Genomic DNA, 13835 nt, shown 5'->3' with positions numbered 1-13835 from the left:
GGAACATCTAGAGCAAGGTGTTCGCGTGGCCTAATGGATAAGGCGCTCGCCTCCGGAGCGGGAGATTGTGGGTTCGAGTCCCACCGTGAACGTCTTATTGTATGCCTCTAGTTTTGTCTTGTTTATACTTCGTCATTTGTTTTTCTTTCCAAAATTGTCTTTCACTTTTTCTAAAATTGATAAATTGTTTATTTTTTTTAGTGTTTAGAATCCTTTTTTCCTTCTGATTTTGTCATTATTATTATTATTATTATTATTTAGAGAGGTAAATGAATAAAAATGTCATGTCTTAAAATTTGGACAACTAAATGAAATGTTCTCGTCACCATAAGATTTAAATAAATTTCAATATTCAAAAAATACAAGAGATAAAAAATAAAAAAAATTAACAAACGCCAATCAAATTATCCATCATAAATTTATGACTATTCAATACCTCCAACATTAAAGTAGAAAAAAATAGTCAAAACAACTTAAATAATATAAAGTTAGAAAGTAACTCACAATGCCAAACTGTCAAAATATTAAAATCATAAATAAATAAACTAGTATCAACCCTAAACTCCAAAAAACAAAAGAAATCCAAAAGATATGTTCTATAACCATAGTTATTTCTCGTCAACACCTGTACGGGAAAGAAATACACCTTCTCGTATAATCATGTTGACCAAGTCTGCTCCTCCGTACGTCGTCACTTTATCACTTGAAAACACAAACGTGAGCTAGCCGGCGGGTGTGTGCCGGAAACCTCTCTGATGCCTAAGTCAGCAAACTTGACAAATAGACAAAGCTCTGTGTATTCAGAAAGCAAAGTTGTGTGTTACCTCCTCCAAGGTGATGTTTGTGAGCTTTTATAGATTTCGCGTGGCATAATCCTAGTAGGACTTCTACTTCTCCAGGCAGAGTCCTCCTAGGATTCATACTCCTGAAAGATAATGCTTATCCTTCAACACCCCCCTCACTGCTTAAACCAAGTGAGATGGTTTTTACCATGGTCGAACTACCACATGACCGAAATAACAATGGCTATGCTTAGCCAGAGTAGGCTGAACTATCCTTAGTTCGGTTCTTCCTTTTACTCCTCCTTATCTCGGTTCTCTCATGTTCAACCCATGGTGTGTTTAGACCGAGCTACCGAATAGCAAGGTTCTGACCGATCTATCCAGAATACGTCATGACCGGACTAACTCTTAGACCGGCCTAACTCCAAATTGCCCGGACCGAAGTAACTTAACATTTCTTCCGTGCCGGAGTAACTTTATCTCTCTTGGACCGGAGTAACTTTGCATTTCTTGGGCCGGAGTAACTTTATCTCTCTTGGACCAGAGTAACTTTTCGGCCTTTTTACCCAGTCTTTCGTACGTTGGGCCATAAAGCCCATCTCACAGCTCGGCCCAATTTTCACCAAAATTACCCTCTCAATTGCCCCTTAATTCCATCTGCAAAGCATGATAGGGATTATCTGTTCATCAGCCGAGCTATAGTCCCCAAACCTTCCAGCCGAGCTACAACCGTTTAGCTTATCCTGCCGAGCTAAACTTAAACCGAGCCGCTCTTATTCGGTCACAATGTCTTTTCAATCACCAAAAAACTGAATCGCTTTCTATTCCGTATACACGTGGCACGTTCCCATTCGCAGATGGCAGCTGTCAACGTCGTCTTCGTATTTAGCAATTTTGAACAGTTCCCGTCCTTTCTCTCTCTTTCCACAAAACAAACATTCCGTCTTTGAATCATTTACCTATACCATTTACCTTCTTCTCTCTCCGTGCCTCTACTTCTCCAACTTCTGAGTTCCCTGTGTTCTTCGTTGGTGCTGTTGTTCCCATCACCAGCTTCATCTTCTTCCTCAGGTAAGCTTCAAATCTGTTTTTGTTTTTCTTCTTTTCTGCTTTCGTTTAATCCATTGTAGTTTGTTTGGTGTTTGTTTTTGAAAAACATATTTTGCTCTGCCCTGTACTTTTCTGGAAAAAACTTAACCATAGAACACTTGAATACATGCAATAACCTGCAGAACACTGGTTTTCGATTCAAAATCATCATCAAACCGAACTAGGACACTGTTCGAGCTAGGTGTAAGTCTTATCAAGACATGACCGAACTTAGAAAAAATGCACCGAGATAAAATGCACCGAGATAAGTTTGAACTCACTAAACTAGGAACCTCGGTCTTCAACCAAGCTAAGCCTTTGGGGCTAAGCCAACTTTCTTAGTTTCTGAACCAAACTCAGAAAGCTACCCCTAGAGGCTCAACCGAAGTAACAAAACTCATAGTTCAACCGATTTAGGCCTTTGGGGCTAAACCAACTTTCATAGTTTTTTAGACCGAACTCAGAAAGTTGCCCCTAGACGATGAACCGGTCTAACAAAATTGTTTCCAAAGCCAGTATGCCGAGATGCTTGCCAAGGTCTGGCTAATAAAAACCCTGCTCAAACCGAGCTACCAAGCATTTTGCTGAACCGAAATAGAACCTGTCCACAAAGCCGAAGTAGGGCTCTTTTACCTTGCTTTTAATTTGTAGCACGGTCCAATGATCTGTGCTTAACCCCTTTGTTTTCTACTTTGCAGACTTAGGTTGCCCAGGCACTCCTTCGTGCGCTCAACCGAGCTACTGAGCACAACTTTTGCACCGATCTAAATTATTCATAATTTATACCATAAATGGGGAAGTATAGGTATCTAGTAGACACTCCGGGCGGCCTAGCCGAATTCAGAAAAGACTACAACATACCCGACGACGTCCACTTGTCGTTAGCCGAAAAAGATGTCATTCCATGGGACAATGAAGGCTTTGTCCCCTTCACCCTCTTATTCATTATTGAAACCGGACTACGGTTTCCAGTCCAACCTTTAATTTGTGAGTTTCTTAGGCAAACTAGACTATGCCCAACCCAACTATCCACCAATTCATACCATATAATAATGGGAATAGCCGAACTGAACCACCAAGCCGAACTAAACCTTGGCCTTGCCAAAATCTTCCACCAATATTCCATTGGTTCAAAAGAAGATGGGTGGGTCTACTATTTAAGACTACGACGTCGCCAAAAGAAGATAATAAAACATACACCGGGTAAAGACTTAAATGACGCCGACTTCTTTTGGGTGTCTGGGAACTTCGAGGATCTCCAAGCCCGGATTCCTGGCCGACGTATTAATTGGAAAAAAGGAGAGCCCGGTAAATGTACTTCGGTTTTCTTGCTTGCTTTTTTGTATTTCGGTTTTTTCATCTATCAGCCGAACTAACAGTTGTCTACTTTCGCAGATTCTGCCCACCTCCATTCTTTATACAGCTACCCAAACCTAGCAACTTTGCGCGCCGCACTACGGTATCCAGAACGTAGTTGGGCCAAGCTGCTCCAATTCGAGCCGACCTACAGATACAGTGGTCGCCGAAAATCCAGAGTGACTGATTTTCTTCTTGAAGACGCACCAGAGCCGGATCCAACCTTACCACAAATCCGACTAATTCCACTAACTGCTGAAGAGGAGATGGCTAAAAAGAACAGAGTAAGGGCGCTTCTAACCGAAACCAACAGGGCCGAAGTACCACCATCAAGTCAAACCCAAGAAGCGGTGGTGGCCCTTCCCACTCAACAATCGTCCTCATCCCGCCGAACCATGCGCACCCGGACCACCGAAACTGAACAAAGCTTGGTTGATGAAAAGGAGACTGCTCTTCCACCGAGCTCGCCGCCGAGCCCCCAACCGGAGCCTACCAACCGAACTACCGCCAGCTGGGCACCAAAGCTTACCTTCAACGACCGAGATATCCAAGATTCTGATTCGGTTGTTGCTGACAAAGATCACCAGTTGGCCTTCAACCTGGCCAAGAGTGTGTGCCTCCCCAAAGATATGGAGCACCACCAAAAGCAACTGAACACCGAACTGAAGGCCATCCGGTCTTCAACTAAGTCCATGATCCTGGTAAGTAGCTCCGTCTGTTTTTCTTTCTAATTTTTTCAAATTTTACTTCGGCTCTTTTTCAAATTTTACTTCGGCTCAAGGGAGGTTTTTGTTTTGTCAGGCCATTCAAAAAAATCACATCACTTATAGGAAAGTGCTAGAGCTCAGGAAAACAACAAGGCAAGCCGTGGCGGAAACCGAAGTGAAGGCGGCCGAGCTAGAAGAAGCCAGAAAGCAAATGGCCGAGCTACAAGCTGAGAACGGCCGACTGGCCCGACTGGTTAGTTCGGCCGAAGCAGAAAAGCAGAAGGCCGCCATCGCTCTAAAAGATAAGTATCTGCGCGAGTTGGTGAAGCTTGAGAAGAAGAAAGATACCGAAATAACCCAACTGAAGAAGAGCATAAAGGGAGCTGAAAAGCAAGGCTTCAAAAAGGCAGAAGATGTTTATATCAAGTAGTACGAAGCCGCAAAGGAGCTATTCTTTAAGTGCGGCAGGAGGGCAGCTGTTGAGAAGCTCGGTCATGATCCACAGACCGAGGTTTTCGACCCTCCAGCCTACTTCATACCGAACTCCCTTGTGGAGTATGCTAATGCCATGCAACAGCAATTTCTTGAAGGCTCAGACTCTGACGAAGACTCCGCTTCTGAGGATACTCCGGCTGTCAGTGCGGACCAGTCAGTTCGGTTGGAACCCACGGTGGAAGACCTGACTATTGAATTGCCAGGTGAAACCGTGGTTCCGACCGAAACTGCCCATGAGAGCGAGCTCCCGCCTGAAACCAGTCTTCGTGTTGATGCCGATGCTGCGTTTGATGCCGAAATTGATGATCTTTTCTCTTGATTTTGTACTTTTTTCTTTGTAACCGGGCTATGCCCCTCCTTTGTAATTGCCTTTCAATGAATGAAAATTTGCTTGAACTCTTACTTCGGTTGATTTGTGCGCTTGTACTTGTAATGATTTTTCCATAATCTTTTCACTTCCAACTTTTATCTCAGTTTTGCCAGTCGAACTAACTATGCTTACCAGCCAACCACTCCTTAGCCGACATAATTACTTCGGCTGAGGAGTACACAGTTGATTTAATCCAGCCATACCCTTACTTCGGCTGAAGAGTATAAAGAATTGGTTTAATCCAGCCAACCACTCTTCAGCCTTATACTTACTTCGGCTGAAGAGTACAAAGAGTTGGTTTAATCCAACTAACCCTTACTTCGGTTGAAGAGTATAAAGAATTGGTTTAATCCAGCCAACCACTCTTCAGCCTTATACTTACTTCGGCTGAAGAGTAGAAAGAGTTGGTTTAATCCAGCCAACCACTCTTCAGCCTTACTTTACTTCGACTGAAGAGTACAAAGAGTTGGTTATTCCGACCAACCATTCTTTAGCCTTACCTTACTTCGGCTGAAGAGTACAAAGAGTTGTTTATTCCGACCAACCATTCTTCAGCCTTATACTTACTTCGGCTGAAGAGTACAAAGAGTTGGTTTAATCCAGCCAACCACTCTTCAGCCTTACACTTACTTCGGCTGAAGAGTACAACGAGTTGGTTTAATCCAGCCAACCACTCTTCAGCCTTATACTTACTTCGGCTGAAGAGTGCAAAGAGTTGGTTTAATCCAGCCAACCACTCTTCAACCTTACCTTACTTCGGCTGAAGAGTACAAAGAGTTGGTTATTCCGTCCCACCATTCTTCAGCCTTATACTTACTTCGGCTGAAGAGTACAAAGAGTTGGTTTAATCCAGCCAACCACTCTTCAGCCTTACACTTACTTCGGTTAAAGAGTACAAAGAGTTGGTTATTCCGACCAAATGTCCTGCAGCCTGGATCCTTATCCTGGGCTTAGGATGGGTGTTGGTTTATTCCAGCCAACCTCTAAGTTAGTTTTTCCAGCTAACTTAGAATAAAATGTTTGGTTATTCCGACCAAACGTCCTGCAGCCTGGATCCTTATCCTGGGCTTAGGAAGGGTGTTGGTTAATTCCAGCCAACCTCTAAGTTAGTTTTTCCAGCTAACTTAGAATAAAATGTTTGGTTATTCCGACCAAACGTCCTGCAGCCTGGATCGTTATCCTGGGCTTAGGAGGGGTGTTGGTTTATTCCAGCCAACCTCTAAGTTAGTTTTTCCAGCTAACTTAGAATAAAATGTTTGCACTGTTCTTAAACTTTACTAAAACTAACTTTTACAGGGAACAACTTATGCTGAAAATAATCGCTCGTTTTATTAAGGTAAAAAGAAATTACATATGTTTGAAAGAGAAAAGCTAAAAGTAAAATAACTTGAGATTGGCCGTGTTCCATGGCCTAGGGATTGCTTTGCCGTCCTTGTCTTCTAGGTGGTATGCCCATTTGCCTGCTAACCCAACCACTTTGTAAGGACCTTCCCAGTTTGGCCCTAACTTGCCATCTCCTGGTATCAAGATGTTTCCCATTACTTTGCGCATTACCCAATCGCCGATCTTGAATTGTCTTGGGTGCACTGTCTTGTTGTATTTTCTGATTAACTCTCGTTGGTATGAGGCAATGTGAACCAGTGCTCTTTCTCTTCTTTCTTCTGCAAGGTCGAGTTCCAATGCTATGGCTTCTCCATTCAAGTCTGGATCAAAATTTTCGCTTCGAATTGTGGGGAGGCCAACTTCCAATGGGATTATTGCTTCCATTCCGTAGGCTAAGGAGAATGGTGTTTCTCTTGTTGATCGCCGAGGTGTTGTGCGGTAAGCCCATAAGACATGAGGAAGTTCATCCGCCCACTTGCCTTTTGCTTTTTCTAACCTTTTCTTCAGTCCATCCAAGACGACTTTGTTTGATGCTTCTGCTTGGCCATTTGCTTGAGGATATGCCGGTGTAGAATTGTAGAACTCTATCTTGTATTCTTCACAAAATCCTCTGAAGATTCTGCCGTCGAACTGAGTACCATTGTCTGAGATTAGGGCTTTTGGTATGCCAAACCGAGTGATGATATTCTGCCAAACGAACTTCTTCACATCTTTTTCTTTGATTGATGCCAATGCTTCTGCTTCCACCCACTTTGTGAAGTAGTCTGTTGCTGCGAGAAAGAACTTCTTGTTGCCGGGTGCTGTTGGAAGTGGTCCTACTATGTCCAAGCCCAACATTGCGAAAGGCCATGGGCTAGTTAATGGTAGGAGTTCTCTTGCTGGTTGATGTATTTGGTGTGCGAATTTTTGGCATTTCTCACACTTCTTCACATATTTCTCTGAGTCTGCCTGCATATATGGCCACCAATATCCTTGCGAAATGGCCTTGTAAGCTAGCGATCTTCCCCCTTGATGGCTTCCGCACACCCCTTCGTGTATTTCGAACAAGAATGCTTCCACTTTGCTGGGATGAACGCACTTTAGGTAAGGCCCTGAGAATGACTTCTTGTATAATGCCAAAGATGGAGATAGCCAAAATAACTGCGACTTCGATCTTATTCTGTTGGCTTCTTTTTTCTCTTCTGGTAAGGTGCCGTCTTTTAAGAACAGGATGATGGGATCCATCCAAAAGGGGCCTAATTGTGCGCAACATACCTCTTCTGCTTCGGGGTCTTCTATGCTTGGTCTTGGTAAGTAGTCGATGAGCAATGGATGAGGGATGAAGCATCCAACCGGCATGGTGCAAAAGAAGCTCGGCTGTGCTCAAATAGAATGCACTCGAGATGCTAAGAGACAAAACGAGTCAATATACAAATATACTGGTATAAGTACAAGATTTGACAACCACATGTCTACCAAACACAAACAAAAGTACATTTAATTCTTGTTAAGGGACAAGACAAGCAGTTCCACCCGCACTGAGACGAAGGGGTAGTTTCCCGAGATACAGTAGTATTTAGTTTCTTACCTGTATACAACTAAATATAAATTGAGTATAAAATAACAAAATAAAAATAAAATATGATAGGTCAATCCTGCATAAAAAGTTAGTAAGACTCACTATTCTGTAAAAAATAAAGTTAGTACAATTTAATCATAAGTAAATTGCGAAGAAATATAAAAACGCACCGTTTCATGCTTAAGTTATTCGAATTGACCAAAACTCAAAGAATAAAAGTTGTACAAAATCAAATTTCTTAAAAGACTTTAGGAACGAATTTAGTAAAAACTGAACAGGTTGAGAGAAAAACTTAATAAAAGAACCTAAACGAAATTCGACCGAAAAATCTGAAGCTGAAAATGAAAAGAAACTACCCTAAAATGATTTGTTTCGGAAAAGTTCAAAACACGAAAAGTGTTCAGAATAATGTTTTACTTCAATTTAAGCAAAATCAACAAAAATAAGCTCGTTTCGTAGGTTAAAACAACATCTAAAATGAATAAAAACTATATTGTAACTAAGATTATCCGATTACAAGTTCTAATCGATCTTTTTAATAAAAAGATAAAATACAAAACTTGTCTAAAATTATATATACATGCCTCTACCCAAATTTCATAAGTTATTGAGATCGTTTACTATTTTTCAAGATGTACAAATCAATACAATTCAAATTATACCAATAAGTTCATATTTAAATCTTGGTACCTTAACTCCACCACTTCGACCTTTTACTTCCAGCCTACACATATATCACATGCGCCTCCCGTATACCTAACACCGCTCTGAAGCCAAACTTGCATGGGGATATCGTCCCGAGTTTGACCCATACCCCCGGGCAGTTAGTATACACGTACGCACGTAAATCAAAGCATTCGTCTACTCCTAAGAATGAGACAACAATATATATGTATATACACAGCCCCTCATCTATTTATGAGAACACACGTAACAATGTCGAGTTTAAGACATTCAAACAAATCTCATAATTTTTACTTTTTTTATACACTCTTTCTCATCAGCACTCAAATAAAACAACAATCCGTGGAGTCATAGTGGAGTATTTGAAATTCATGTATGGGTTTCTAGTTTATCTTAATTTCACATATCTATAAGTGTGATTACATCCATAAAATAAATATATAAAACCCTGAACCTTGCATACATAACTAATCAAAATAATTGAAATCAATCCATCATCTTTATGTAAATACAATATCAAACCAACATCAAATAAATAAAAATAAATAAATAATAACGAAAAAATAAACATAAATCAAGGAAAGCAGGTTTTGTACTCACAATTATTTTTTGAAGATCAAGGAAATACTTAGAGAATTAATGAAGTCACCAAAATAAAACCCTAACCCTTTCTTTCTCCCCTATCCTCTCCCTCCTGCCATTTCTCTCTCTCTCTCTCTCTCGGCTCTCTCTCTCTCTCTCAGCTTTCTCTCCTACCGCACACAGACACAACCCTCTTATGTTGATAACCTAATAACTATTATAACCTAATTTCCTATTATCACCCTAACACCTTTTATATATATAAATATTCGAATTAATTATATAAAATTAAATATCATATTAAATTAATCAAATATAACATTAAATTCTCATATATCCACATAATTAATAAAGTCAAAAAAAATTAAAGTAATAATAATAAATAATGACTTAAAAAAATTAGAATCGCTGCAAAAAAAAAAAAAAAAAAAGACTAAACAAATTAGTCCAAACAACTCTAAATAAATCCGGAGGCATACACATGTGCAGCATTATTTCCACTTCGCAACACATGGAGCAGCAGAAGCTTTGAAATCTTAGACTAGCACAAATTGCTCCTTGGAGAATATGACCAAAAGATGACATCTCAGAAGCATTAGTTTGAAAAGCTTTGACAATTGACTAGGAATCCCCGTCCAGATGAACTAACACTAATCCCAATTCCGCTGCAAACTCAACCATCCGTGCCGCCGCATAAGCTTCCGCACAATCTGTTTCCACCCAATGCTGAATTTTCTGTGACATAGATACAATAACCTGACCCTGAGCATCACAAACTATCACACCAATCCCAACAACTTCCAGCTCTCCAAATACTGCTCCTACGAAATTAATTTTGAACACACCCATTGTCGGCAGCCTCTATTTCACTGGATTAGAACATTGCCAAATACCTTGCACCCGAGTTCTTTCTTGGGTAAACTCTTGCACGAGATTACAGACTTTCTGAACAATCTTCTCCGCTACTTGGCTGACCTTATTAAAGATAGCTTGATTCCAGGCATTCCATAAACCCCAACACATCGCAAAAAATAAGCCAAACCCTGCCTCATCAAATTGCTTCTCAACCTCAAAGGCCCACTGTTGGAAGTCGTTACCACCACTAATATCCACAACCATTATAATCGAACTCTAAGCCCATACTTGTTGCGTCACCTCACAATTTTTAAGACAATGGACCAATGTTTCCTTCACTTCATCACAGTCATCACACCTATCTTCAATAGGAAACTGTCTTTGGTGTAATCTCGCATGTGTCGGAATGATATTCAAACATGCTCTTTACACAAACATCTTTGCCTTGTTCGGAATTTGCAAATGCCAAACCACCTTCCAAAATCGCAGTGGTTTTGCCCCCCTCCCCCCCAATTCGAAGATTCCGAAGTTACATCTAACTTTGACAGATTCATAAGTAGACGATAAGAAGACTAAACCGATAAAATCCCATTACGAGTGTAATGCCAAATCAATTGATCTGGAGGGAGATAAGGGCTAATTGGAATTTTCCGAATCACCTCAACATCAACCTTAAGAAAATGCTCCTGCAATCTTTCCATATCCTAGCATTTCCGATTGGGATCATTTAGAAAACTAACCTTTGTATCTATCGCAATATTGTGAGTTGGAAAGATATGGCTTGACCCATTATTAGATATATACAATCTGTGTAGATATTATCAGAATTAATATGGTTGTTATCTCATAATTAGAAGATTAGATTTGATCAATATCCTACCTTAATTATAGGATATATGATCTACCATGTATAGCTGGCTTTATGCCTATATATCGTAATGTCCATAGTAAATGAAATATAGAAGAGAATTATTCTCCAAACGTGTTGTTTGACATGGTATCAAAGCTAAGTTCCGTCTTCAAAGAATTATATTAGAAGTTGGAGTTCGAATCTGGGACCACGTTTGGTGTTTTGTTTTTCTCTCTCTGTTCATTCCGCTGCAGATTTAGTGTTTCTTCCTTACCACTATGTCTGGTTTGATCGAAATTGATAAGGGTTCTCAAAAGGAGGATAAACCCATACCCTATCTCTATTGGATCTCACATGCATGAGTCTTCTTATACATCTCTCATCACTCCTGAACGACTTGATGGAACAAACTACGTGGAATGGTCTCTAAATGCAAAGATCAAGATCCGTGGAAGAAAACACTGGGGATACATCACAAGAACCAAAGTAGCTCCAGCGGATACCAAGTCGGAGGCATATGAAGTCTGGGATGATGCAAACTCCCTGGTTAAGTCCTGGCTCCTTGATGCAATGACAAAGGATATTCGGTCTCTTTTCCTTCGTCTTCCTACTGCACAGAAGATATGGGAGGCCATCAAGCGTACATATACAGTCGAGCAAGATGCATCCAAGGCCTATCACCTCCACTGTGAGGTAATTTCTATACGTCAAAATGGGGGTTCCATCATCTCTTATTTTGGGAAATTACTGAGGATATGGCAAGAACTTGATGCAATTGATGAATGTATCATGGAGTGTGCCAATGATATTTTAACACTACTACAAAAAAATATAAATATCACACTTTTTTTGTGTGATGTATGTTATTTAATCACACTTTTTAAGTTTTGTTAAAGTGTGATGTTTGAGAGTGTGATTAAAAGTGATCATTTTTAATCACACATTTTAAGTGTGATTAAAAATATTTAGATCACATCTTTTAAGTGTGATTAAAAATATTTAGATCACAATTTTTAAGTGTGATTTATAACATTTAGATCACACCTTTTAAGTGTGATTAAAAATATTTAGATCACATGTTTTAAGTGTAATTAATAATATTTAGATCACACATTTTAAGTGAGATTAATAACATTTAGATCACACCTTTTAAGTGTGATTAAAAATATTTAGATTACATCTTTTAAGTGTGATAATAAACATTTAGATTACAGATTTTAAGTGTGATTAATATCTAATAAAACATGTGATTAATAATCAGATAAGATCACACGTTATATGCATTTGAAGAATGTAATACACACTATATACTATATTTTGAATCACAATCATATATTAAATGGAATAACGTCATCTATTTCATAAATGAAAGTTAAATGTTCAAAAGTATATACAAAGGAATTAATAAAAAGTTTTTAATTGTGCTTACATATATTAAAAAATAAAAATAAAAATAAAAACTTGAAAAAACGAAATTGTTGAATTCTTTGACCATATTTTGCATTTCTCCAAGAAATTTCTGACCTGAAAAATAAAAACACAAATTAATTCAAAAACCGCTAGAAGCATATGAATAAACTTAATACTTTTGTAGAGATTGTTCTTGTCTTACAAAAGACAAAATCGAACATTTTCTCATCACACTGACTCTTCATCTCCTGCATCAATAGAAAATAAATAACAATTTTGATTATTACTAGTATAAAATGTTTGGATTACCATATATAAATATGACATACATAGAATCAATAAATCCAAAATGAAAATCTTCAATGTATGAGCAGATATTTTAAAGTCATAAAACCAAATATACATAGAATTAACAAATCTAAAATAAAATCTTGAAGTGATTATATATTCCTTACTAACTAAAGAAATTGTTGATTAGCAATGTAAAGAACGAAAGTTATATTATACTTACATTGGATTTCAATTCATATTCTTTAGTATGAAATTAATCCATTCAACTCGCACTTCATCAAGTTCGGTTTCCGTGTAAGTCTTTTTTCCATTGAACTGTAAGAGGTTATTTACAAACAATTAGATAATATGAAGAAGATGTACAAGTATCATGAATATAATAGTAATAAAAGTTTAGAATTTATCTCACATTTTGTTTTCTTAGGATGCTTTGATCTCTAATGAGGTCTTTCATATACCACATTACATAAAACCCACATTCCACATTTGTAGGTTATTGCAGGGACTACATGAAAGCGTTTTCATTATTATTAGAAACTACATATAAAATGTTATGATCAAGCTTAACAATCATTAGCATAAATATAAGTATGATAAAACTAGAGAAAATGATATTGATTACCTGAATTACTTTCCAAACTGGATTAGTCCTCCTCCTCCTCCTTTGGGTAGTTTCATAAATTTTCAAAACACTTTACAAAAGAAATTCCAGAAGTCAAAATATTTTTAGGGTAACTCAAATTGCTTAAAAATGTACGAACCAACCAAACTTACGTGTTTATTACAATTTCAGGGCATGTGTTTATTTTAGAATTAATCGGATTAAGCAAGTACACAATCATCAATGTTAGATCAATGACTAACAATATCCAATGGTACCTACAATTGAACAAATCACAAGTATAAGCTTAATAAGTTTATTATCATTTGAACACATGAAATAAATAGTTTTAGATAATTACCCAATATTATAAGGAAGTAAAATCAATTGTTCTAGCATAGCCTCCTCTAATCTTCTTGCAAGCAACACTAATTTTGATTTCTCCCCAGCCATAGTTTTTCCACTAATAACACAAAGGTTAACAAATACAAATTGTTTCCTCCAATTGGAAGCCTTCAACACCTAATGGAGATGACTAAGAAAATAAACAAATTTTAATTAAATTCGTAATTCATAAAATCTGCAGAAATAACTATTGATGTAGCAAATTTTCCTTACCTTATGTACAACATGATACATGTAACAGATAATTCTTTTATATGATATATGTACTCCATGTCTACTCTTTGAAGTTAGATATTGATCTCCTCCCAAATATGTCTTTCTCTAGTGGAATGTTTATGGCTTCATCATACTTGATACGCTCAACTAATGAAACAAAAGATTGAATGGACTCTTGATATTTTCCACATTCAACATTAA

General features: G+C 38.2%; 1 non-coding gene across 1 annotated transcript; it reads left to right on the top strand.

Annotated features, from left to right (window-relative positions):
* Positions 1 to 19: 19 nt before the first annotated feature.
* TRNAR-CCG (transfer RNA arginine (anticodon CCG)) lies at positions 20 to 92 on the top strand. Its single transcript has one exon. It is a non-coding gene; the product is annotated as a tRNA-Arg (tRNA).
* The last annotated feature ends 13743 nt before the right edge of the window (positions 93 to 13835 follow it).

Source organism: Camellia sinensis, chromosome 8 (genome assembly GCF_055761805.1).
Source record: "Camellia sinensis isolate YWXY chromosome 8, ASM5576180v1, whole genome shotgun sequence".
NCBI classification, from domain to species: Eukaryota; Viridiplantae; Streptophyta; class Magnoliopsida; order Ericales; family Theaceae; genus Camellia; species Camellia sinensis.
Note: the sequence above shows the minus strand (reverse complement) of the source record. Positions and strands in the feature narration are given on the sequence as shown.